Below are 24,098 nucleotides of genomic sequence, written 5' to 3'. Positions count from 1 at the left end.
TCAAGCACAAAACTGGTTGGCCATTTGGGCAGACACTGAGGTAGCTGCATGAATTTTTTTACATACCCCGGTGGCACCTGGAATGCCAGTGAGACAGAACTGTTCACTCTCCTGAAGCCAGGGAGCCAAGTGGCCTAGCTCAGCGGATCCCAACCCACAGAGCCCAGCAAGCTAAGATCCACTTGCTTGAAATTCTTGCTGCCAGCACAGCAGTCGGATGTCAATCTGGGACACTTGAACTTGGTGGGGGAGGGGTATCCACCATTACTGAGGCTTCAGTAGCTGGGTTTTCCCCTTAGAGTGTAAACAAAGCCCTGGCGAAGTTCCAACTTGGTGGAGCCCTCCACAGCTCAGCAAAGCCACTATAGCCAGACCACCTTTCTAGAATCCTCCTCTCTGGGCAGGGCGTCTCTGAAAGAAAGGCAGCAGCCCCAGTCAGGGGCTTATAGATAAAACTCCCATCTCCCTGGGACAGAGCACCTGGGTGAAGGGGCTGCTGTGGGCGCAGCTTCAGCAGACTTGAACATCCCTGCCTGCTGACTGTACAGCGGATCTCCCAGCACAGCATTTGAGCTCTGCTAAGGGTCAGACTGCCTCCTCAAGTGGGTCCCTGACTCCTGTGTCTCCTGATTGGGAGACACCTCCCGGCAGGGGCCAACAGACACGTCATACAGGAGAGCTCTGGCTAGCATCTGGTAGGTGCCCCTCTGGGATGAAATTTCCGGAGTGAGAAACAGGCAGAAATCTTTGCTGTTCTGCAGCCTCTGCTGGTGATACCCAGGCAAACAGGGTCTGGAGTGGACCTCCAGCAAACTCCAGCAGACCTGCAGCAGAGGGGCCTGTTAGAAGGAGAAAAAACATAAAGGAATAGAATCAGCATCAACAGAAAGGACATCCACTCAGAAACCCCATCCAAAGGTCACCAACATCAAAAACCAAAGGTAGATAAATCCATGAAGATGGGGAGAAGCAGGCACAAAAAGGCTGAAAATTCCAAAAACCAGAACACCTCTTCTCCTCCAAAGGATGACAACTCCTCACCAGCAAGGGAACAAAACTGGATGGAGAATGAGTTTGACGAATTGACAGAAGTAGGTTTCAGAAGGTGGGTAATAACAAACTCCTCCGAGCTAAAGAAGCACATTCTAACCCAATGCAAAGAAGCTAAGAACCTTGAAAAAAGGTTAGAGGAATTGCTATCTAGAATAAACAGTGTAGAGAAGAAAGTAAATGACCTGATGCAGCTGAAAAACACAGCAAGAGAACTTCGTGAAGCATACACAAGTATCAATAGCTGAATCAATCAAACAGAAGAAAGGATATCAGAAATTGAAGATCAACATAATGAAATAAAGCATGAAGACAAGATTAGGGAAAAAAGAATGAAAAGGAACAAACAAAGCTTCCAAGAAATATGGGACTATGTGAAAAGACCAAACCTAAATTTGATTGGTGTATCTGAAAGTGATGAGGAGAATGGAACCAAGTTGGAAAACACTCTTCAGGATATTATTCAGGAGAACTTCCCCAACCTAGCAAGACAGGCCAACACTCAAATTCAGGAAATACAGAGAAACACCACAAAGATACTTCTTGAGAAGAGCAACCCCAAGACACATAATCATCAGATTCACCAAAGTTGAAATGAAGGAAAAAATGTTAAGGGCAGCCAGAGAGAAAGGTCAGATTACACGCAAAGGGAAGCCCATCAGACTAACAGTGGGTCTCTCTGCAGAAACCCTACAAGCCAGAAGAGAGGGAAGGCCAATATTCAACATTCTTAAAGAAAAGAATTTTCAAATCGGAATTTCATATCCAGCCAAACTAAGGTAACTAAATAAAATCCTTTACGGACAAGCAAATGCTGAGAGATTTTGTTACCACCAGGCCTGCCTTATAAGAGCTCCTTAAGGAAGCATTACACATGGAAAGGAACAATCAGTACCAGCCACTGCAAAAACATACCAAATTGTAAAGACCATCGACACCATGAAGAAACTGCATCAACTAACGGACAAAATAACCAGCTAACATCATAATGACAGGATCAAATTTACACATAACAATATGAACCTTAAATGTAAACCAGCTAAATGCCCCAGTTAAAAGACACAGACTGGCAAATTAGATAAAGAGTCAAGACCGATCAGTGTGCTGTATGCAGGAGACCCATCTCACATGCAAAGACACACATAGGCTCAAAATAAAGGGACGGAGAAATATTTACCAAGAAAAAAGAAACAATAAAACAAAAAAAACAGGGGTTGTAACCCTAGTCTGATAAAACAGACTTTAAGCCAACAAAGATCAAAAGAGACAAAGACAGGCATTACATAATGGTAAAAGGATCAATGCAACAAGAAGAGCTGACTATTCTAAATATATGTGCACCCAATATAGGAGCACCTAGATTCATAAAGCAAGTTCTTAGAGACCTACAAAGAGACTTAGACTCCCACACAATAATAGTGGGAGAATTTAACACCCAACTGTCAATATTAGACAGATCAACGAGACAGAAGATTAGCAGGGATATTCAGGACTTGAACTCAACTCTGGACCTAATAGACGTGTCTCTCAAGTGGACCTAACAGACATCTACAGAACTCTCCACCCCAAATCAACAGAATATACATTCTTCTCAGCACCACATCGTACTTATCCTAAAACTGACCACGTAATTGGAAGTAAAACACTCCTCAGCACATGCAAAAGAATGGAAATCATAACAAACCGTCTCTCAGACCACAGTGCAATCAAATTAGAACTCAGGATTAAGAAACTTACTCAAAACTGCACAACTACATGGAAACTGAACAACCTGCTCCTGAATGACTACTGGGCAAATAACAAATTTAAGGCAGAAATAAATAAGCTCTTTGAAGCCAATGAGAACAAAGACACAACATACCAGAATCTCTGGGACACAGCTAAAGCAGGGTTTAGAGGGAAATTTATAGCACTAAATGACCACAGGAGAAAGCAGGAAAGATATAAAATTGACACCCTAACATCACCATTAAAAGAACTAGAGAAGCAAGAGCAAACAAATTCAAAAACTAGCAGAAGACAAGAAATAACTAAGTTCAGAGCAGAACTGAAGGAGATAGAGACATAAACAAGCCTTCAAAACAATCAATGAATCCAGGAGCTGGTTTTTTGAAAAGATCAACAAAATAGATAGACTGCTAGCCAGACTAATATAGAAGAAAAGGGAGAAGAATCAAATAAAAACAGTAAAAAGTGATAAAGGGTATATCACCACTGATCCCACAGAAATACAAACTACCATCAAACAATACTATAAACACCCCTGTGCAAATAAACTAGAAAATCTAGAAGAAATGGATAAATTCCTGGACACATACACCCTCCCAAGTCTAAACCAGGAAGAAGTCGAATCCCTGAATAGACCGATAACAAGTTCTGAAATTGAGGCGATAAGTAATAGCCTACCAACCAAAAACAGTTCAAGATCAGATGGATTCACAGCCAAATTCTACCAGAGGTACAAGGAGGAGCTGGTACCGTTCTTTCTGAAGCTATTCCAAATAATAGGAAAAGAGAGACTCCTCCTTAACTCATTTTGTGAGGCCAGCATCATCCTGATATCAAAACCTGGCAAAGACATGACAAAAAAAGAGAATTTCAGGCCAATATCCCTGATGAACAGCGATGCAAAAATCCTCAATAAAATACTGGCAAACCGAATCCAGCAGCGCATGGAAAACTTATCCACTGTGATCAAGTTGGCTTCATTTCTGGGATGCAAGACTGGTTCAACATATGCAAATCAATAAACGTAATCCATCACATAAACAGAACCAATGACAAAAACCACACGATTATCTCAATAGATGCAGAAAAGGGCTGCAATAAAATTCAACACCTCTTCATGCTGAAAACTAGTTATTGATGGAACATATCTCAAAGTAATAAGAACTATTTATGACAAACCCACAGCCAATATCATAATGAATGGGCAAAAACTGGAAGAATTCCCCTTGAAAACCAGCACAAGACAAGGATGCCTTCTCTCACCACTCCTATTCAACACAGTATTGGATGTTCTGGCCAGGAAAATCAGGCAAGAGAAAGAAAGAAAGCGTGTTCAAATAGGAAGACAGGAAGTCAAATTTTCTCTGTTTGCAGATGACATGATTGTATATTTAGAAAACCCCTTCATCTCAGCCCAAAATCTTCTTAAGCTGATAAGTAACTTCAGCAAAGTCTCAGGATACAGTATCAATGTGCAGAAAATCACAAGCATTCCTATACACTGATAATAGACAAACAGAGAGCCAAATCATGCATGAGCTCCCATTCACAATTCCCACAAAGAGAGTAAAATATCTAGGAATACAACTTACAAGGGATGTGAGGGACCTCTTCAAGAAGAACTACAAACCACTGCTCAAGGAAATAAGAGAGGACACAAACAAATGGAAAAACATTCCATGCTCATGGATAGGAAGAATCAATATTGTGACAATGGCCATACTGCCCAAAATAATTTATAGATTCAATGCAATCTCCATCAAGCTACTATTGACTGCCTTCACAGAATTAGAAAAAAAAAAAAAAAAAAACTACTTTCAATTTCATACGGAACAAAAAAAGAGCCTGCATAGCTAAGACAATCCTAAGCAAAAAGCACAAAGCTGGAGGCATCATGCTACCTGACTTCAAACTGTACCACAAGGCTACAGTAACTAAAACAGCATGGTACTACCACCAAACAGATATATAGACCAATGGAACAGAGCAGAGGCCTCAGAAATAACACCACACATCTACGACCATCTGATCTTTGACAAACCTGACCAAAACAAGCAATCAGGAAAGGATTCCCTATTTCATAAATGGTGTTGGGAAAACTGGCTAGCCATATGCCGAAAAGTGAAACTGGACCCCTTCCTTACACCTTATACAAGAATTAAGTCAAGATGGATTAAAGGCTTCAACGTAAGACCTAAAACCATAAAAATCCTTGAAGAAAACCTAGGCAATACCATTCAGGACATAGGCATGGGCAAAGACCTTATGACTAAAACACCAAAAGCAATGGCAACAAAAGCCAAAATAGACAAATGGGATCTAAATAAACTAAAGAGCTTCTGCACAGCCAAAGAAACTATCATCAGAGTGAACAGGCAACCTACAGAATGGGAAAAAATTTTTGCAATCTGTCCATCTGACAAAGGGCTAATTATCCAGGATCTACAAAGAACGTAAACAAATTTACAAGAAAAACAAACAACCCCAGCAAAAAGTGGGTGAAGGATCTGAACAGACACTTTTGTTCAGAATGATCTGAACAAAACACTTCTCGAAAGAAGACATTTATGCAGCCAACAACCATATGAGAAAAACTCATCAGCACTGGTCATTAGAGAAATGCTAATCAAAACCACAATGATATACCATCTTATGCCAGTTAGAATGGCGATCACTAAAAAGTCAGGAAACAACAGATGCTGGAGAGGATGTGGAGAAACAGGAACACTTGTACACTGTTGGTGGGAATATAAATTAGTTCAACCATTGTGGAAGACAGTGTGGTGATTCCTCAAGGATCTAGCACCAGAAAACCATTTAACCCAGTAATCCCATTACTGGGTATGTACCTAAAGATCTGTAAATCATTATACTATAAACAGTGCACACATATGTTTATTGCAGCACTGTTCACAATAGCAAAGACTTGAAACCAACCCAAATGCCCATCAGTGATAAACTGGATAAAGAAAATGTGGCACATATATACCATGGAATACTATGCAGCCATAAAAAAGGTTGAGTTCATGTCCTTTTCAGGGACATGGCTGAAGCTGGAAACCATCATTCTCAGCAAACTGACACAAGAACAGAAAACTAAACACCGAATGTTCTCACTCATAAGTGGGAGCTGAACACTGTGAACACATGGACACAGGGAGAGAAACATCACACATTGGGGCCTGTTAGGGGATGGGGGCCTAGGGGAGGGATGGCATTAGGGGAAATACCTAATGTAGATGGTGGATTGATGTGTGCAGCAAACCAGCATGGCACGTGTGTACCTATGTACCAAACCTGCACTTTCTGCACATGTACCCCAAAACTTAAAGTATAATAATAATAAAACCTCTTGAAAAGAATTATGTGTATCTGCAGTCTCCAATTCTTCCCTCCCTTTCCCTCTTGATTAACTTCATTTGAGATTTATTCTTATTGCTCTACTGAAACAGCCCTGTAAAGGCCAGTGGTAAGTGTTATATACTATGTCCAAAGGTCAGTGCTAAGCTCTTGTTACAAGGTATTAGTAGCATTGACACAATCAATCACATTCTCCTCCTTGAAATATTTTCTCTATTAGGCTTCCTGGGCCACTATGCACTCTTCCATCTTCTACCTGTAACACTAACTGTAGGCAATGAATGTGGAATGGGTTTTTCTAGAGTGTCAAACAACAATAATCAGATCAAAAAAATATTTTTATAACTTTTTTAGTGATTGTTTAGTAGTTAACTATGTAAACATACTGTAATATATTTAACCAATACCCCCATTGTTTAGCAATTAACTTGTTTCTGTCAATAAATGTCTAGCCAGGTTGGGTGATGAGAGATGGAAATGTAAAGGAAGATAGACTGAGACATGACATTTTGTAGCAAGTATCTTTAAATAGTGACATTTTTACATATGTTTATTTTTGTGTACCAAGCTGTCTTGGGATTTGGGCATAAAACTGTGCACAAGTTAGAAACTATCTCTAATATCATTGATTTTGAATTCTAGTAAATGATTTTTATAATCCACATTTCTTCAATTTCAAATTATCTTCAATGAATGTAATTACAAGTATACTAACAAAAAATGTAAAAATAATTTTAACAACTATTATGATGCAAAGTTGCTTTGAAATTTGGGTGAGATGATTTAATTTGGTGCTTCAGAGGGGTAAGTAGTAACTAAGTAGCCAAGAGTAAATTTGAGAAATAAAAATCAATTCCTTTATGGTAAACTTCAAGGAGATCGTAAGTGGCATTCACCTAAGATCACAGTAAGGAATAACGAAGAGTAGCTAACTGGATTATGGTACTCAGGAGGGGTTCCCAACTGTATTGGTCTGTTTCCATGCCGCTATTAAAGCCATACCCAAGACTTGGTAATTTATAAAGGAAAGAAGTTTAACGGGCTCACAGTTCCACATTGCTGGGGAGGCCTCACAATTATGGCAGAAGGCCAGGAGGAGCAAAGCCACATCTTACATGGCAGCAGGCAAGACAGCTTGTGTAGGAAAACTCCCCTTTATAAAACCATCAGATATTGTGCGACTTATTCACTATCATGAGAACAGCATGGAAAAGACCCACATCCATGATTCAATTACCTCCCACTGGGTCCCTCCCAGTGTGGGAGTTATGATAGCTACAGTTCAAGATAAGATTTGGGTAGAGACATAGCCAACCATATCACCAACCTTCTTTACTGGGAAGTGGAGCTAAGCAAGCCAATATGCCCAAGTTACATAGCATCCTTCTCTCTAACATGTATGTGATGGCTCACATCCATTATGTGTTGTTTTATTCATAGACTTAGGATCCTGTTGATTTGTTTACATTATTTTGTTTTTATTGTCTTTTTTTCTGTTAGAAGAAAATATAGGAGGACACAGTAAGTATTACATTAGCTGTAAAGAGAAAAATAGCTATTTCATCACTAACCTGTAAAGGTTTTCCTATCTGCCTTCAACATTGGATGCATATATACTATGGGCAAAGAAACTAATGGATAAATAAATCAACAGCATCTAATGATGAAATAGGATCTAGTATGTTGGATGGAATTGTCAAAAATCTCCTGTCGGAGCAGAAAAACCAACACACTACCAAAGTCTTGCATGCCCTTGGTTTTGGTTGTAGGTAAAATGTATGTAAATTCAAGTTTGAGGTTTCCCAGAAATTCTGCTTGTTAAAAAATAGTATGCACACTTTAACGTTTGGTATACAACATACTTACTTCTTAATTTTAACCCTTTCAATTTAACGTAGACAATTCCAGTAATGAAAAAATTGGGGATGACTAGAATAAAAAGATAAGAATACTCTATACTATTTTTATATAGGGAAAGTAAGTATAAAAATAGAACACTCAATATAAAATGCAAGAGTTTTACAGTGGGGGAGACTGATAAGACCTGCCTTAGCAAGATAAGTATTAGTTATTTACAGCCCTTAGTAAGGTTTTATTGTTAGTACAAAGATAAGTAAGTACCTGTGTTATATTACCAGACTAAAAAGCATAACAGTCCTTATGAAAAATATCTTAAAACCTTGCAAGTAGAATGTCCATTACATTTAGTCAACCTCTCTGATATTCACATCAAGTATTTACATTATAATCCACTCTCTTGTTCTTCACCTTTTTTCTGATTCACAATTATTTCTGTTTGATTTCTAACAGGATTAGGATCATTAGTATTACGAAAATGTTCTTTCCTGTTTAGAGTCAATAAATTCACTGGAGAGTTTTGCCTGCACAGTGATTATTTGATTAGGCACACCTGGAAAATCATAACAGAAATAAGCCCAAATAAGAGGAAATCTTTTTATTTTTTCTGGACAATGAAGTGTAGACATGAAAAATAATGACTAGGTTTACTCAGGCTATAGAAGTGAAGCTTTTATTTAAAAACATGACTCCATGATACTTATTGGCACTTCTATTACCCACAGCAGAGACCAGAATCCTAATATATTCAAGGTGAGCAGAAGCTGGGCTAAAAGAACAAGATAATTATTTAATAATTTAAATAGCTAATTCTGGTAATAAATACTTATCCAAATTTTCTTACCCAATGAATAAAGAACAAAACAGGAAATTTGATCCTCTCATAGAAATATACATTGATAATTTTAATTGTAAAGGTATAAAGAGCAAATCAATTGGAATATTACTGAGATGGAAGGATTAGTGTGTACATCTACAAATTTCAGTGATTAATTATAGCCTAGAAACATAGAAACTAAGAAGAAATGTTTGGGCTTTTCTCCCAAAAGTGGATAAAATAAGCTACTTAGCACATTTAAAATTAATTAATCAGTACTTAAATAATCTATTAGATTCCCATTAGTGGTAGACATTTTCATAGACATACTAAGGGATAGTGGTTATAAAAAAAAAGATATGGGCCCTGTCTCTATACATTCAGTCTGCAATTGGTATAATTTGTGCTTTGATGTGCACTTTTGACAGTCAAAGACACAATCTTATAGGGGTATTTTAAAATATAAGTATCATGCATATGCTAGTAATAATAATTTATTACATTATTGGGGACAAGTTAGTGGTATATCGTTATATTACAAGTAAATTAAGTGAGATTATGATGTTGAATATATATATTATATATATATAAAATAAAATGTTGACTGACTACATTATTACAAAATGTTGAATATATATAACATATTATATATAATATATATTATATATATATGCCTTCCACTATTACCAGAAGTGCTAATCCTACAGCAGTTTTCTAGCAGCCATAGCAGCCAATATAAAATGTGGTGCTTGATGTTAGATTAACATTTAGTATTAATAAAGCATATAATAGCTAATGCTTATGTTATGTCCTCTAAGCATGGTAATGAAGTTATTATATGGGATAAATTAAAAGACTTAAAGAGGGTTATTATAAAAGCTATTGAAATGTTTATGTAAATGGGGATATCAGGTAATTATGGTGTAATCATAATCTAAGGTGTCAAAATTGTCTTATTAATCTACCTAATTTTAGCCTTACCAGTTTGTTTTTAATTCATTTGTAGGCTAAGTCTGTGACTCATAGTATCACAGGAATCACTGTTTTAATAAGCATTATTTATAGGTTAATTTCTTGAGAATTCCAAGGTATTGGTAATAAGAGTACAATTTGAGGCTCAAATAGTAACAATTTCACTGATACCAGAAGGATGTTGTTAAATGTTTTAGGTGGGACAGTTCTAGATTTTCAAATCCAAATTCATTGGATTTGTTTTTTTTTTTTTTCTGTATGTAAGTAATAATTGTAACAATCAGAAGGTGAAATTACTATTATGGAAGCTAAATTGTATTAAATAGTCTTGATACTATTCGATTAATTATTTTTCTTAGACTTGAAAGTAACAGATTTGGAGTTAGTTGTACTAATTAATACAAAAAAAATATGATTATCATCAACACGTTGTTATATAGAAAATAAGGATATTATAGGGATGTGGGGAGCAAAATGGTAGAATAGAGGGCTCCACTAATCATCCCTCCACAAGTACACCAATTTAATAACTATCTACACAGGAAAAGCACATTCATAAGAACCAGAAATTAGGCGAGCACTCACTATATCTGGTTGGAACTTTGCATCACTGAAAGAGGCACTGAAGAGGTGGAAAAAACAGTTTTAAATCATTAATGCCACCTCTCAACCCCTGGTTGTGGTGTGGTGCTCAGAATGTTTCTGTGTGCTAGAGGAGGGAAAGAACAGCAATTTTGAGCCATTGAACTCAATGCTGCCTTGTTACAGTAGAAAGAAAAAACAGACCAAACTCAGTTGATTGCCATCCAATAAGGGAGCATTTAAAGCAGTCCTAGCAAGAGGAGAACCATTGATCCCAGTGGTCCCAACTTGAGTTTCTAAAACCTTGTCACCAGGGGCTGAAGTGCTCTGAAATTCTAAATAAACTTGAAAGGCAGTCTAGGCCACAAGGACTGCAACTTTTACATGACAGGGCCCAGAACCAAACTCGGGGGTCACATGACCTACTGAGACACCAGCTAGGGCAGCTAAGGGAGTGCTGGCATAACTTGTCCCACAACCCCAGGCTGCACAGTTTGTGGATCCAAAAGAAACCCCTTCTTTCCACCTAAGGAGAGGAGAGGGAAGAGAGTGAAGAACTTTGTCTTGCATCTTGGAGACCAGCTCAATCACAGCAGGACAGGGCACTGGTCAGTCACCAGTGTCACTGTCCAGGCCTTAGGTCCTGATCAACATTTCTAGACACTCTCTGTGCCAGAAGGACACCTGCTGCCTTAAAGAGAAGGTCAAAGTCCTGGTAGGATTCATCACTGGTTTTCAGCTCTTGGACCCTGAATAACCAGCAGCAGTACCCAGTTGCTATGTGGAGGTCCTTAGGTGAGGCTCTGAGACTTGCCAGCTTTAGGTGAGACTCAGCTCATTCCCAGCTATGGTGGCTATCGGATGAGACTCCTTCTGTTTGAGAAAAGCAAAGGGAAAAATAATGGGGACTTTGTTTTGCACTTTAGGTACCAGTTCAGCCACAGTTGAGTAGAGTACCAAGTGGACTGTTGGGGTCCCTGGTTCCAGAACTTGATTTTTGGATGGCATTTCTAGACCGTCCCTGAGCCAGAGTGGAGCCCAGTGCCCTGAAGAGTGAGTCTCAAGCCAGGCAGCATTCACTACAAGCTGACTGGAGAGCACTTGTGCGTTAAGGGAACACTGGCATTAGTCTGGCAGTACTTTCCATGGGCCTGGGGAAAAAGAAAAGGCAGGCAATAACATGCTGGCGGGGATGTGGAGCTAAGGAATCCTCATACACTGGTGGGAATGTCAATAAGTACAACCTCCACTATGTCAATTAGTACAATCTCCACTATGGAGAACAGTTCGGAGGGTTCTCAAAAAAATAAAAGCAGAGCTACCTTAGGATCCATCAATCCTATTCCTGGGAATCTACAAAAAAGAAAGGAAATCAGTATATAGAAGAGATATCTACATTCCCATGTTTGCTGCAGCACTGTTCCCAACAGCCAAGATTTGAAAGCAACCTAATTGTCCATCAAGAGATAAATGGATAAAGAAAATGTGGTACATATATACAATGAAGACTATTCAGCCATAAAAAAAGAATGAGATCCTGTCATTTGCAACAACGTGAATGGAAATGGAGATCAGTATGTTAAGTGACACAAGCCAGGAACAAATAGACAAACATTGTATGTTCTCACTAATTTGTGGAATCTGAATATCAAAACAATTGAACCCATGGACACAGAGATTAGAAGGATGATTTCCAGAGGCTGGGAAGGGTAGTGGGTGGGGTTGGGGGTGAGGGGACAGGTGGGGATGGTTAATGAGTACAAAAAATATAGAAAGAATGAAAAATACCTATTCTTTGATAGCACAACAGGGTGACTATAGTCAATAACTTAATTATACATTTTAAAATAACTACAAGACTATAATTGGATTGCTTGTAACACAAAAGATAAATACTTGGGAGGATGGATACCCCACTTTCCATGATGTAATTATTACACATTGCATACCTATATCAAAATATCTCATGTACCTCATAAATATGTACACCTACTATATACCCCAAAAAATTAAAAATAAAAAAATTTAAAGAGTTATATGACAATTAAGAGGGTATTAGGGTCAATTTCAAAACTAAAATGATTAAAAGTGAAGTAAAATGTTATTTGACATAGAAAACATGTAATTAAAGTTTTAGCAGTAATTACAATCTATGAAATCCATTTTGTCAAAAATAATATTGAGTCATAGAGGTCATTGGAACTAGTATATAGTGTTTCATAATAATTCTGAAGTTTGTCATCATGTAAACATCTAGTGTAGTGTTGATAAATAATTCTGGTAATGTTTTGTTTTAATTTCTTTTTTTCAGATTGTGGGAGTGTGGGGTGGTTCAAGTGATAGATACTCCAGCAACTAGAAGGATAAAAGTGTTAAGAAATGATGCTACTGATAGATATAGTAGTTTAGTGTTTTAATACATGCTAGTGATCAGACTCTACCAAATTTTGGTATAGGGGCTATATTTCAGTGAAAGATAAAAAATAAAATACCCTGCAATAAAAAATATTTCTAGCACATTGAAGGAGATTATTTCATATGCAAGTTCTTTTCATACAACTGACCTGTAGGGACCTGTGAAAGTAGTCTCTCAAATACCACCTCTTTATTTATAGCCTATTGCTTGTGTGTTATTTAATAGTATGACTGTTACTAGAAATGATTAATTAAATGGAGTCTTTAGCAGATAAGCCTCCTCTTAGTGGCCAAGGGCTTAATTTTATTATATGGTTAGCATGTTAGTTATAGGTGTTATTTGTAAATAGAGGCTTCCTGAAAATGTGAGGATATGTGATTGAATTCAGCTAACTGTGACCTCTAAAACTGTAAGAAGTACTAAAATAATAAACCTGATTGAGGCTACTGATGGGCTAATTGGTAATAGGGCTTATGTAGCTCCTCTAACTGGGTGAATTAACAAGTGGCAAACTGTAATGTTTGCTGCAAACCACAACGCTAAAACTATTTGTTAAATATTCCAGGAGTGATCATGATTACAAAGATAGGCATACATATAGCAGGTGTTCCTTGGGATATAAAATACACTGATAAGGCTTCATTTTTATGATGAAAACAAACAATAACTGTTTCTGCCCATAGTGAGACAGCCATTCCTAAATTTATGGTGAATTGCGTGGCTCAGGTAACCGTGTGAGGTAGGGGTACTAACAGGACTGAAGTTTCAATAAATAGAATGAGATTAAATTGATGTTAGAGATAAAACCTGTGCTGAGTCTCTATGAGTTAATACTTGCTACTTTAAAATTAGTCTATCTACTGTTAGCATCTAATTACAATTTGTAATAAGATGGTTTGGTGAAATAAATGCATTTATTGAGAAAATAATAATAAAGTTTACAATACTTAGTCCTACTATTGCTGGAGGATAGAGGCAGATACAAAGTATCTCTTACTTTGTTATTCAGTATTGGTGTTTCAAGTGTTATAGGTGAGGGTGATAGTTCAAAACTACAAGCATAAAAATTTTCATTACAAATATCACTAGAATTATTGATAATAGATTAATAGTTTATAGTGCTGTATCTAATTGTGGTATTTCATATGCAAGGGATTTAAGTTCACCATCTTTAACTTTAATAATTAATGATAATTTATCTCCCCCCTGAATTTATAGCACTGATATGGGTCAGTTTTCAAACTGTTCTAAAGTACTACTTCAAGTACAAAGTCCATGAAGGTATAATTTGAGTTATATAATTTAAGAGCATTGTTTATAATGTCAAGTCTAGTAAACATTAATACTTCTCACTTTATTTGTCCTGGAATAGCAATTGTTTTAAATATAAAGAGGGAGCAGCTCATGAATGAAGCACATCTTCTGATGAGGTTAATGTTTAGATGGCAGTTCTGTAAGGATTACTACATGAATATCAATTTCTATAGACATTATTCTCTTAGTTTGAATCAAAGTTAACAATTTCATAGTCTCTATAATCATACATTCAATTCATTGTCATCTTGTTGTTTCTGCAGTTAGGTATGGGTTATGGAGGCGGGGCCCAGTGGTCCAGGCCTGTACTCTCAGCACAATGCGAGGCCAAAGTGGGCAGATACCTTGAGCCCAGGAGTTTGAGACTGGCCTGGCCAACATGGCGAAACTTTGACTCTACAAAATATGTGAAGATTAGTTGGGCGTGGTAGCATGCATCTGTAGTCTCAGCTATTCAGGAGGTTGAGGTAGGAGAATTGCCTGAACTGGAGAGGTCGAGATGGCTGTGAGCTGAGATCATGCCACTGCACTCCAGCCTGGGTGATAGAGCAAGACCCTGTCTCAAAAAAAAAAAGGAATGAGTTATTGCTCACAATTAAATAAGTCATAATTTCATAATAATAGAAGAACAATAAGAATTAAAATAATTAAAGGTAAGATGGGCATACTGTTTCTAATTCTTAAGCATCTGTGGTGCTTTTGTGAGTTAATTTTGTGTTTAATATTAGATATATAATACCAAATACCAAAGAGCTAATTATAAATGCTATTATAAGACATGGAAATGGGTACATTTCTCTAAAATGAAAAATATAGAATTGAAAACCTAGAGTTGATATGCTAAAAGATGCAGATAATTTAACTTTGATAACATTATGTAAAGACTGGTAAATTTATTTTTACCAATATCTTATGAAGAATTTTATTATCACTGCTATCAGTGAATGAGTGGCTTCATGGATGAGAGAGTTTTCATCTTGTTTCAGCACCTGTATAGGCTCATTATCATTGCTACATTCCAGAAAAGCCAAGAAAATATTGGGAAAAACAAGTTACATTATTACCTACACATAGTGGTTGAGCCTTGCCTCATATAAGATACAATATTTATCTTAAGAATAACAGGAATCAGTAATCAAATGCATCAGTAAACAAATAATGTATTTAGTAGATAAAATAACTCCTGTTAGCCCATACACAGTACATAGGCAAATAAAACCCATGAGTCAGAATATAACTGGTGATCACTTATTTTATTCTTGTAACATAGCTAGTGAAAGACTTTTACCTGTGATACAATAGTAATAATTATGGCAGCAGAAATTGGATATACTTGCACATCTATTTCAATATTCAGGTATGTTTTAGCCTGTTTGAATTACTATAACAATATATAGTAGACTAGATGGCTTATAAACCAAAGAAGTGTATTTTTCACAGTGATAGAGGCCGGGAAGTCCGAGATCAAGTAGCCATCAGATTCAGTGTCTGGTGAAGGCCTGCTACCCCATAGACACTGCCTTCTTTCTGCGTAAAAAGAAGGGTAAAGGAGCTCTCTCCAGCCTCTCTTACAAGGTCATTAATCTTATTCTGAGGGAGCTCTCATGACCTAATCATTCCCAAAAACTCTATGTCCTAATATCGTCACCTTAGGGGTGAGGATTTTAGAATGTTAATTTTGGGGAAACATAAATATGCAGACCCTACAGAGTTAAATTATAACATGGTATACAATAAATCCTAAAATTCTAATTGGCAGTGCTACTCAGATGAGTTTTTATGCAACTAAATAATGGTTTCCTGAACATTATGTTAAAATATGTGAAATTTTTCCAAAGCATGTGTACTTCAGGATGTCCAATGCTTCAGCGCAAATGTTGATGTTAAATTGGGTCTCTGCTTTCTGCTAGATTGATAAAGGTAATACTTAGATTCTGTTTTGTTGACAGTGATTTCTATGGCAATTATAAAAAGTTGTAATAATACCGAAAATGAAATTAGTGGTCTGTGGTATTGGGATGTAAAAGGTGGTTTCATTTTAATTAATTGCAGTAAGAAAATTAATGGCACCTAAAATTGGTGAAACCCTGCTAGATGAGGAAGATGATAAAGAAATCTATTGCGCCCACAGGTGTTAGGCTGCCAGGGGATGGAGGGCACACTGTTCACTTTAGTCCTGCCTTGCTCCTGCTGTTGACGCTGCAAGCAGTAAAAGGAATCATGGGGCAATAATCAAAAGCTTATTTATTTATTAGAATGCTGTATCTGGAGTGCCTATAATTAATGGCCTTAATGAGTTTCAAAATCTTCCAATCATGATGGTATTATGATTCAGAAAATTATTACTAAGAAATAAGCAATAACAATCAGTTATAAATCTGAGCATCTCCTAATAAAACTACACATTGATTAAAATCACCCTGAATTAGCAAATTGAGGGCAGTCTCCACTATTCTAGTTTTAGCATCATGTATATAGAGTAGTGACCACTTTGCGATTTGTTGAGAATAGTCAAGGGTAGATAAATCTATGTGAGAATAATCTTTGTACATAAAATATAAAGACAGAGGATAATTCCTCATTTATCAAGCTGGGAAGTTTAACTTATACACTGAGTTGCAAATCCAAAGAAGCAGCTAAAACCTTTTCTATACTTCTGCCTTTCCTCAAAAGTTAAAAGTGGATCAAAGCAAATAATTTAGGGAAGTTAGCTCTTAATGTAATTGACACATGTGCATACACACACACACACATCACAGAATAATTGCCTATGTGACCTAATGTGGAATTCATGACTTTTGTTTCTGCTCAAAGGATTCTGGATTAGTCAAGTTCTGGACACTATGAGCTTGACTGACTACACTGCTAAGTAAGCTTCATATAGATAAGACTAACAGTAATTCTAGCTTTAAAACTTATTATGGTTTGTTTTTTTCCTACTAATCATGTGCTGGACATTAAATCCTCAATGCAACAGTACTGAGAGGTGGGAATTTTAAGAGGCGATTAAGCCATGCGGGCAGAGCCCCCATGAATGCATTAATGTTGTTATCATGGGAATAGGTGAATTATCATGAGTGTGGGCTTGTTATAAAAGCTAGTGGCCCCTCCTTACTCTCTTGCTCTCTTGCAATCTCTGGCTCTTCCATCTTCTGCCATAGGATGTTGCTGCAATATGACCCTCACTAGATGTGGGCCTGTGGGAGTTTCCAACCTCAAGAACTCTAAGAAATAGATTTCATTTCTTTATAAATTACCTAGTCTGTGATATTCTGTTATAGCAACACGAAAATGGACTAAGACAAACCTATTAATAGATATGATGTTGAGTAGACACTCATATTGTTAAAGCAAGGTCAGGACCATAACAATTGCAATAATCTATCTTAGTATTAATCACATTAGAGATCAAAGTGGTTTTTATGATTCTTATGGCATCTGCAATCAGTTGAAATAATCCATATGGAACTAAGATAGTTGGTTTCTTGAAATTCAGTGACCCAATTTTTTATTTGATAAGCCTTCAGAAGGCCTACACTAATACAGTAGGGAAATGTTGTAATTATAAATTACTTAGGAACATGCTTGTTAAAAAATAACAATGAGGCTGAGTGTGGTGGCTCACGCCTGTAATCCCAGCACTTTGGGAGGCCAAGGCAGGTGGATCACCTGAGGTCAGGAGTTCGAGACCAGCCTAACTAATCTGGTGAAACCCTGCCTCTACTAAAAATACAAAATTAGCCAGGCTTGGTGGCACATGCCTGTAATCCTAGCTACGCGGAAGGCTGAGGCAGGAGAATCACTTGAACCTGGGAGGTGGAGTTTGCGGTGAACCGAGATCGTGCCAGTGTACTCCAGCCTGGTCAACAAGAGCAAAACTTTGTCCAAAAAAACAAAAAAAGCCTCTGAAAACAAAATTTTAAATTTACATTATTACTGGCTTCTGTTATCTCAATGGGACTGATTCTTAGACATTTTTCACTTGTTATTTTTTCAAATTTATAATGGACACATAATACTTGTACATGTTTATGAAGTACAGTGTGATGCTTCAATGCATGCATGCATTGTATGATGATCAAACTGGGGTGATTACTAATCTGTTGCTTTAAACATTTACATTTATTTGAGCTGAAGTTCAAAGTCTTCTCTTATAGGTATCTTTAAATATACACTACATCGTTATTTGTTATAGTCACCCTACTTTGTAATAAAACAGGACTTATTCTTTCTGTGTAACTGTAACTTTGTACTCATTGAACAACCTCTCCTGTCTTTTCCTGCCCCTTTCCTCCCCAGCCTCTAGTAACCACTACTCTAATTTCTACTTCTATGAAATCAGCTTTTCAAGATTCCACTTATGAATGAGATCCCACTATGTTTGTCTTTCTGTTCCTGGCTTATTTCATTTAACATCCTCCAGGTTCACGCATGTTGCCTCAAATGATAGGATTTCATTTTGTTTTATGGCTGAATGGTATTCCGTTGTGTATGTGTGTGTATATAAATACACACACACACATGTATAGATATGTGTGTGTGTGTACCGTCAATGGTGATGCCTGGATGAGACTCCTGTCTATCCTGTCAGTGCAGCAGATTCCATTTTGGTTAGGGGTGAGGTAGAACCGCAGACTGGAAGCACTGGCCAAAAATAAGGGCCTGTGGTGTTCTCTTCAGGGCTGTTTTACTGTGGCAGAGCTGGTACTAGTTCCCAGGGCAAAGACTCCTGCACACTTCCCTCTTCTTCCCTGGAGAAGTCTCTCTCAAAGCTGCACTGCCTAGAGTTGGCAGAGAGGTGACACGGGCACTCCTGTGGCCGCTGCAGCTTTTGTCACACTGGGTCATATCTGAAGCTTATGGCCTTCCAGACCATCTCAATAACAGTGCTCACCCAAGGAGAGTGATCACCATGACCTTCATGTCACTAAAATGAGGACCCATTGGGTCCATTTATTTGGAGCCAGAGGCCACTTTAGTCAGCAGGTGGTAAAGCAGATCAGGACTGAGATTCCTCCTGCCAAGACAGCAGATTCTCTTCTTGCCTCGGGCAAGTCTAAATGCTCCCTCCGTAGGCACCAGACTGGAAAAGGGAGCCATGGGTTTCTGCCTGGTACCGTGTTTCACTGTGGGGAAGCTGGTACTAAGTTCCAATGCAAAGTTCATACACACTTTCCTCTTCCTTTCCCAAGCAGACAGATTGTCTGTGCAGTGCTGCATGGGGTTGGCAAAGGAGTGGTGAAGATAATTCAAGACTGTTCTTTCTATCCTCTTTAACACATCCTTTCCTGTTATAATGCTATAACTTAGTGCTGTGATTTCTCACCTGATTTAGTTATCTCTTGTAAGAAGAAGTTTTCTTGTGTGGATAGTTATTTAATCTGATGTTTCCCTGGGTGAGCAACTACAATGGGGGTAGGGTTGGGGTTGGAGTGGGGAATGTGGGGGGTGGGGATTGCTGGGAAGTTTATTCCACCATCTTGTTCTGCCTCTCCCTTAGACTAGGATTTTAATAATTTATTGTATTTAGATAAATGTCAAATTAATATTAAGCCCTTTTGTAGAGTGGACCTTATTTTTAAAACCCTTTCATATTGTGAGACACCTTTGCATAAAGAATCACCAAATGAAATTGCTCGGATATGAATTCAGGTAACATACAACTTTAACCATGGCACTAAAGAACCTTAAGTGGAAGTCACATCTTTAGGATGTGTGGATGCAACAATAAAATCATAAACTTAATCATCAATTTGACCTCTAAAATGGAATTTTATTATTACCAATTGAAAAATCTGTTCATCAATAAAATAGATTATCAACCAAAAAAACTTGAGTCAACTAATAAATGATCATGTATTTGAGTGATTAGTCTAACTTTGATCATTGGGAGGCTTTACTATGTTCTGAAGTCACCTCAACCAAAATTATTAATTCAGATCATGATTACTTTAGCTAATTAGACAATAAGTTTTTATATTCAATTAACAAATTAAGTTTTTTTAGTAAATAGAGGGGACATAATGGTTTATTAAATTTCTTTTATTCCTTTTAATCTTATTACATTTGTATTTTAGGTTAATAGCACATTAAACTAATGCTTTCTGTTTTTTCAATCTATTTGCTATCAATGGCTTATTCATTTTTGTGAGGGCTTATATAGAAAAGTATTTCTTATTGCTTATATTAATTTTTTCTCTGCACACATAGATTAAAACAATAAGGTATTAGGAGGTGATTTTGCTTATTGGTATTTAGTTATGATTGAATAAAATGCATGAGAAATTGAAGCTTCTCTGAAGCCAATTATCATTTTATGAGTAATTGCTCTCCAAGGAAGGTTTTGTCCTATTTCAAATGACTTGTATGTCTTCTGATTAACATTTAAATTTACATTAAGATGGATTCTTCTTAAGGTAAATTTAAAGTTGACCTTAAATTCTGCTTTGGATAACCAGCTTTTAGCTCTAGCTATAAATCCTTCTCATTATTTTTTTCACAGAGAAGAATTTTTTCTAATTAACTATTTACAAGTAGCTTGTCTGTTTTCTGTGTCTTAAGTAAAATTTCTCTGTAATGTTCTAGTTAATTCATTATGCCAAATGTATTAAAATATACTTTCTTTTATGATAATTTTGTATTTTATTTTTTCTTTGTTATACTCTTTAAAATCTAAATTAGATTTCTCTGTTCCATACCATATGGAATAATTTGATGTAGTTATTAGTGATAGTTTTCCTTGCTTTATTAGTAAGAATTGTATTTAGTTTAATTAGAGCTAGGATTGGTTCAAGTAACTTCAAGGTTAGTTTCAATTCCCCAACTGCATGCTTTGCACTTTAAATTTAAATTGCCCTTTGGTTTACCCAATGGACTTTGTAATATGCTTACTGCATTATGGTATTAATTTTTTAGATACATATTACTTATTTTATACTATTCATATTATGTTGGATTTTGATATGGTTAGGATTTGTGTCCCCACCCAAATCTCATCTTGAATTGTAATCCCCATAATCCCCACATGTCAAGAGAGAGACCAGGTGGAGGATAATTGGGCCATGAGGGCAATTTTCCCCATCCTGTTCTCATGATAGTGAGAGAGTTCTCATGAGATCTAATGGTTTTATAAGGGGCTATTCACCCTTCTGTCATCATTTCTCCTTCCTGCTGTCTTGTGAAGAAGGTGCCTTGCCTTCCCTTTGCCTTCTGCCATTATTGTAAGTTTCCTGAGATCTCCCTAGCCATGCTGAACTGTGAGTCGATTAAACCTCTTTCCTTTATAAATTGTTCAGTGTCGGTTAGTTTTTTATAGCAGTATGAAAATGGCCTAATACAGTAAATTGGTACCATAGAGAGTGGGGTGCTGCTATAAAGATACCCAAAAATGTGGAAGTGACTTTGGAACTGAGTAACAGGCAGAGGTTGGAACAGAGAACTCTGAAGAAGACAGGAAAATGTGGGAAAGTTTAGAACTTCCCAGAGACTTGGAAGACTCAGAAGAGAGGAAGATAGGGGAAAGTTTGGAACTTCCTAGATACATGTTGAATGGCTTTGAACAAAATGCTGATAGTGATACAGACAATAAAATCCAGGCTAAGGTGGTTTCAGATGAAGATGAAGAACTAGCTGAAAATTGGAATAAAGGTGACTCTTGATATGCTTTAGCAAAGAGGCTGGTGGCAATTTGCCCTTGCCCTGGAAATCTGTGGAACTTTGAACCTGAGAGAGTTGACTTAGGTTATCTGACAGAAGAAATTTCTAAGCAGCAAAGTGTTCAAGGGGTGCTCTGGGTGCTCTTAAAAGTATTCAGTTTTATGTATTCACAAAGAGATAGTTTGAAATTGGAACTTATGTTTAAAAGGGAAGCAGAGAATAAGTCTGGATAATTTGCAGTCTGATTATGTGATAGAAAAGAAAAACCCATTTTCTGAGGAGAAATTCAAGCCTGCTTCAGAAATTTGCATAAGTAAAGAGGAGCCAAATGTTTACCACCAAGACAATGGGGAAAATGTCTCCAGGGCACATCTGAGTTCTTCGTGGCAGGTCCCCCACTCCACCCCGTCACAAGCAAAGCCTCGGAGGGAAAAATGGTTTCATGGGCTGGGCCAGGGCTTTGCTTCTCTTTGCAGTCTCGGGACTTAGTGCCTCATGCTCCAGCTGTGCAGCCCTGGCTGAAAGGGGAAAACATATAACTCTGGTCATTGCTTCAGAGGGTGCAACCCCCAAGCTTTGGTGGCTTACACATGGTGTTGGACCTGCAGGTGCGCAGAAGTCAAGAACTGAGGTTTGGGAACCTCTGCCTAGACTTCAGAGGCTGTATGGAAATGCCTGGATATCCAGGCAAGACTTTGCTGTAGTGGTAGAGCCCTCTGCTAGGGCAGTGTGGAAAGCATATGTGGGGTCAGGGCTGCCATGCAGAGGCCCCAGTGGGGCACTGCCTACTGAAGCTGTGAGACTATGGCCACCATCCTCCAGACACCAGAATGATAGGTCCACTGAAAACTTGCACTGTGTGCCTGGAAAAGCAGCAGACAATCAATGTCAGCCTGTGAAAGCAGCCAGGAGGATGCTGTAGCCTACAAAGCCAAAGGGGCAGAGCTGTCCAATGCCATGGGAGCCTACTTCTTGCATCAGCGTGGCCTGGATGCACGATATGGAGTCAGAGGAGATGATTTTGGAGTTTTAAGATTTAATGACTGTCCCATTGGATTTTGGATTTGCATGGGGTCTGTAGCCCCTTCATTTTGGCCAATTTCTCCATTTTGGAATTGGAGCATTTACCCAATGCCTCTACCTCCATTGTATCTTGGGAGTAACTAAATTGTTTTTTATTTTACAGGCTTATAGGCAGAAGGGACTTATCTTGTCTCAGATAAGACTTTGGACTTGGACTTTTGGATTAATTATAAAATGAATTAACACTTTGGCGGACTGATGAGAAGATATGATTTGTTTTGAAATATGAAAAGACATGAGATTTGGAAGGGGCCAGGGCAGAATAATATGATTAGGCTTTGTGTTCCCACCCAAATCTCATCTTGAATTATAATCACCATACTCCCTGTGTGTCAAGGGAGAGACCAGGTGGAGGGTAATTGAATCATGGGGGCAGTTTGCCCCAGCCTGCTTTCATGATAGTGAGTGAGTTCTCACAAGATCTTTTGGTTTTATAAGGGGTTCTTCCGCCTTTGCTCAGCACTTCTCCTTCCTGCTGCCTTGTGAAGAAGGTGCCTTGCTTTCTCTTCTCCTTCTGCCATGATTGCAAGTTTCCTGAGATATCCCTACCCATGCTAAACTGTGAGTCAATTAAGCCTCATTCATTTATAAATTACTTAGTCTCAGTCAGTTCTTTATGACAATATGAAAACAGACTAATACAGATTTTTATTTGAGGAACGTGAGCTATGCCTACATTTCAAAGCCTCATTAGATTGGGCTTCCTTCTGTTGTTAATTTACTTTTAACCTCTTAGGTTTCTAAAGGATTCTGTTAATAGACTTATAAGTGAGAGAATGTAGCTTATTCTCTGTGCCCTGATCTAAGGTTTTTATGAAAATTATTGTCATAATTTTACCACCCTTTTTAGAGTTTGCTGAAATGACATTATGTTAACTAAATTAGCAAGTGGTTGTGAAGTTTATTGAGATTTTGGATTGGGTTCTTTAGTACAATTTAAAACATTGCCGGGTAGTTTGAATTTTAGTGTACTGCTAGTAGTATTCTGGTGAATTTTATTTTATAAATAACACTATATATCCTAATGCATTTATCCCAGGTATTATAATTAATAGAAATATTTTGTCTTATTTCAGAATATTTTATTTTCTCATATATTTGGAGAATTTTATTTCAAAGTCAAGATTAGTTATTTCAAAGTCTTAAGTGTAGAATAGTTGAACTGGTAAAATAATTTCTTCTTTAAATAGATCTCCACAAAAGATACGTGGATTAAAAAATAGCTTAATATTGTTAAATATGTTATTAAACCCCCTGAAATCC

The 24,098-nt window shown here is 37.4% G+C and overlaps 1 long non-coding RNA gene across 1 annotated transcript in view; it reads left to right on the top strand.

The window, feature by feature from the left end:
* The window catches only part of LOC139358313 (uncharacterized), a 240,892-nt gene extending 217,496 nt beyond the window's left edge, over positions 1-23,396 (top strand). Inside the window, exon 3 of the long non-coding RNA XR_011613072.1 lies at positions 23,274-23,396. This is a non-coding gene — a long non-coding RNA (uncharacterized lncRNA). The remainder of the gene's footprint in view (positions 1-23,273) is intronic.
* Positions 23,397-24,098: the final 702 nt, after the last annotated feature.

This window comes from Macaca nemestrina, chromosome 14 (genome assembly GCF_043159975.1).
Source record: "Macaca nemestrina isolate mMacNem1 chromosome 14, mMacNem.hap1, whole genome shotgun sequence".
NCBI lineage: Eukaryota > Metazoa > Chordata > Mammalia > Primates > Cercopithecidae > Macaca > Macaca nemestrina.
This window is presented reverse-complemented; position numbering and strand designations above follow the sequence as displayed.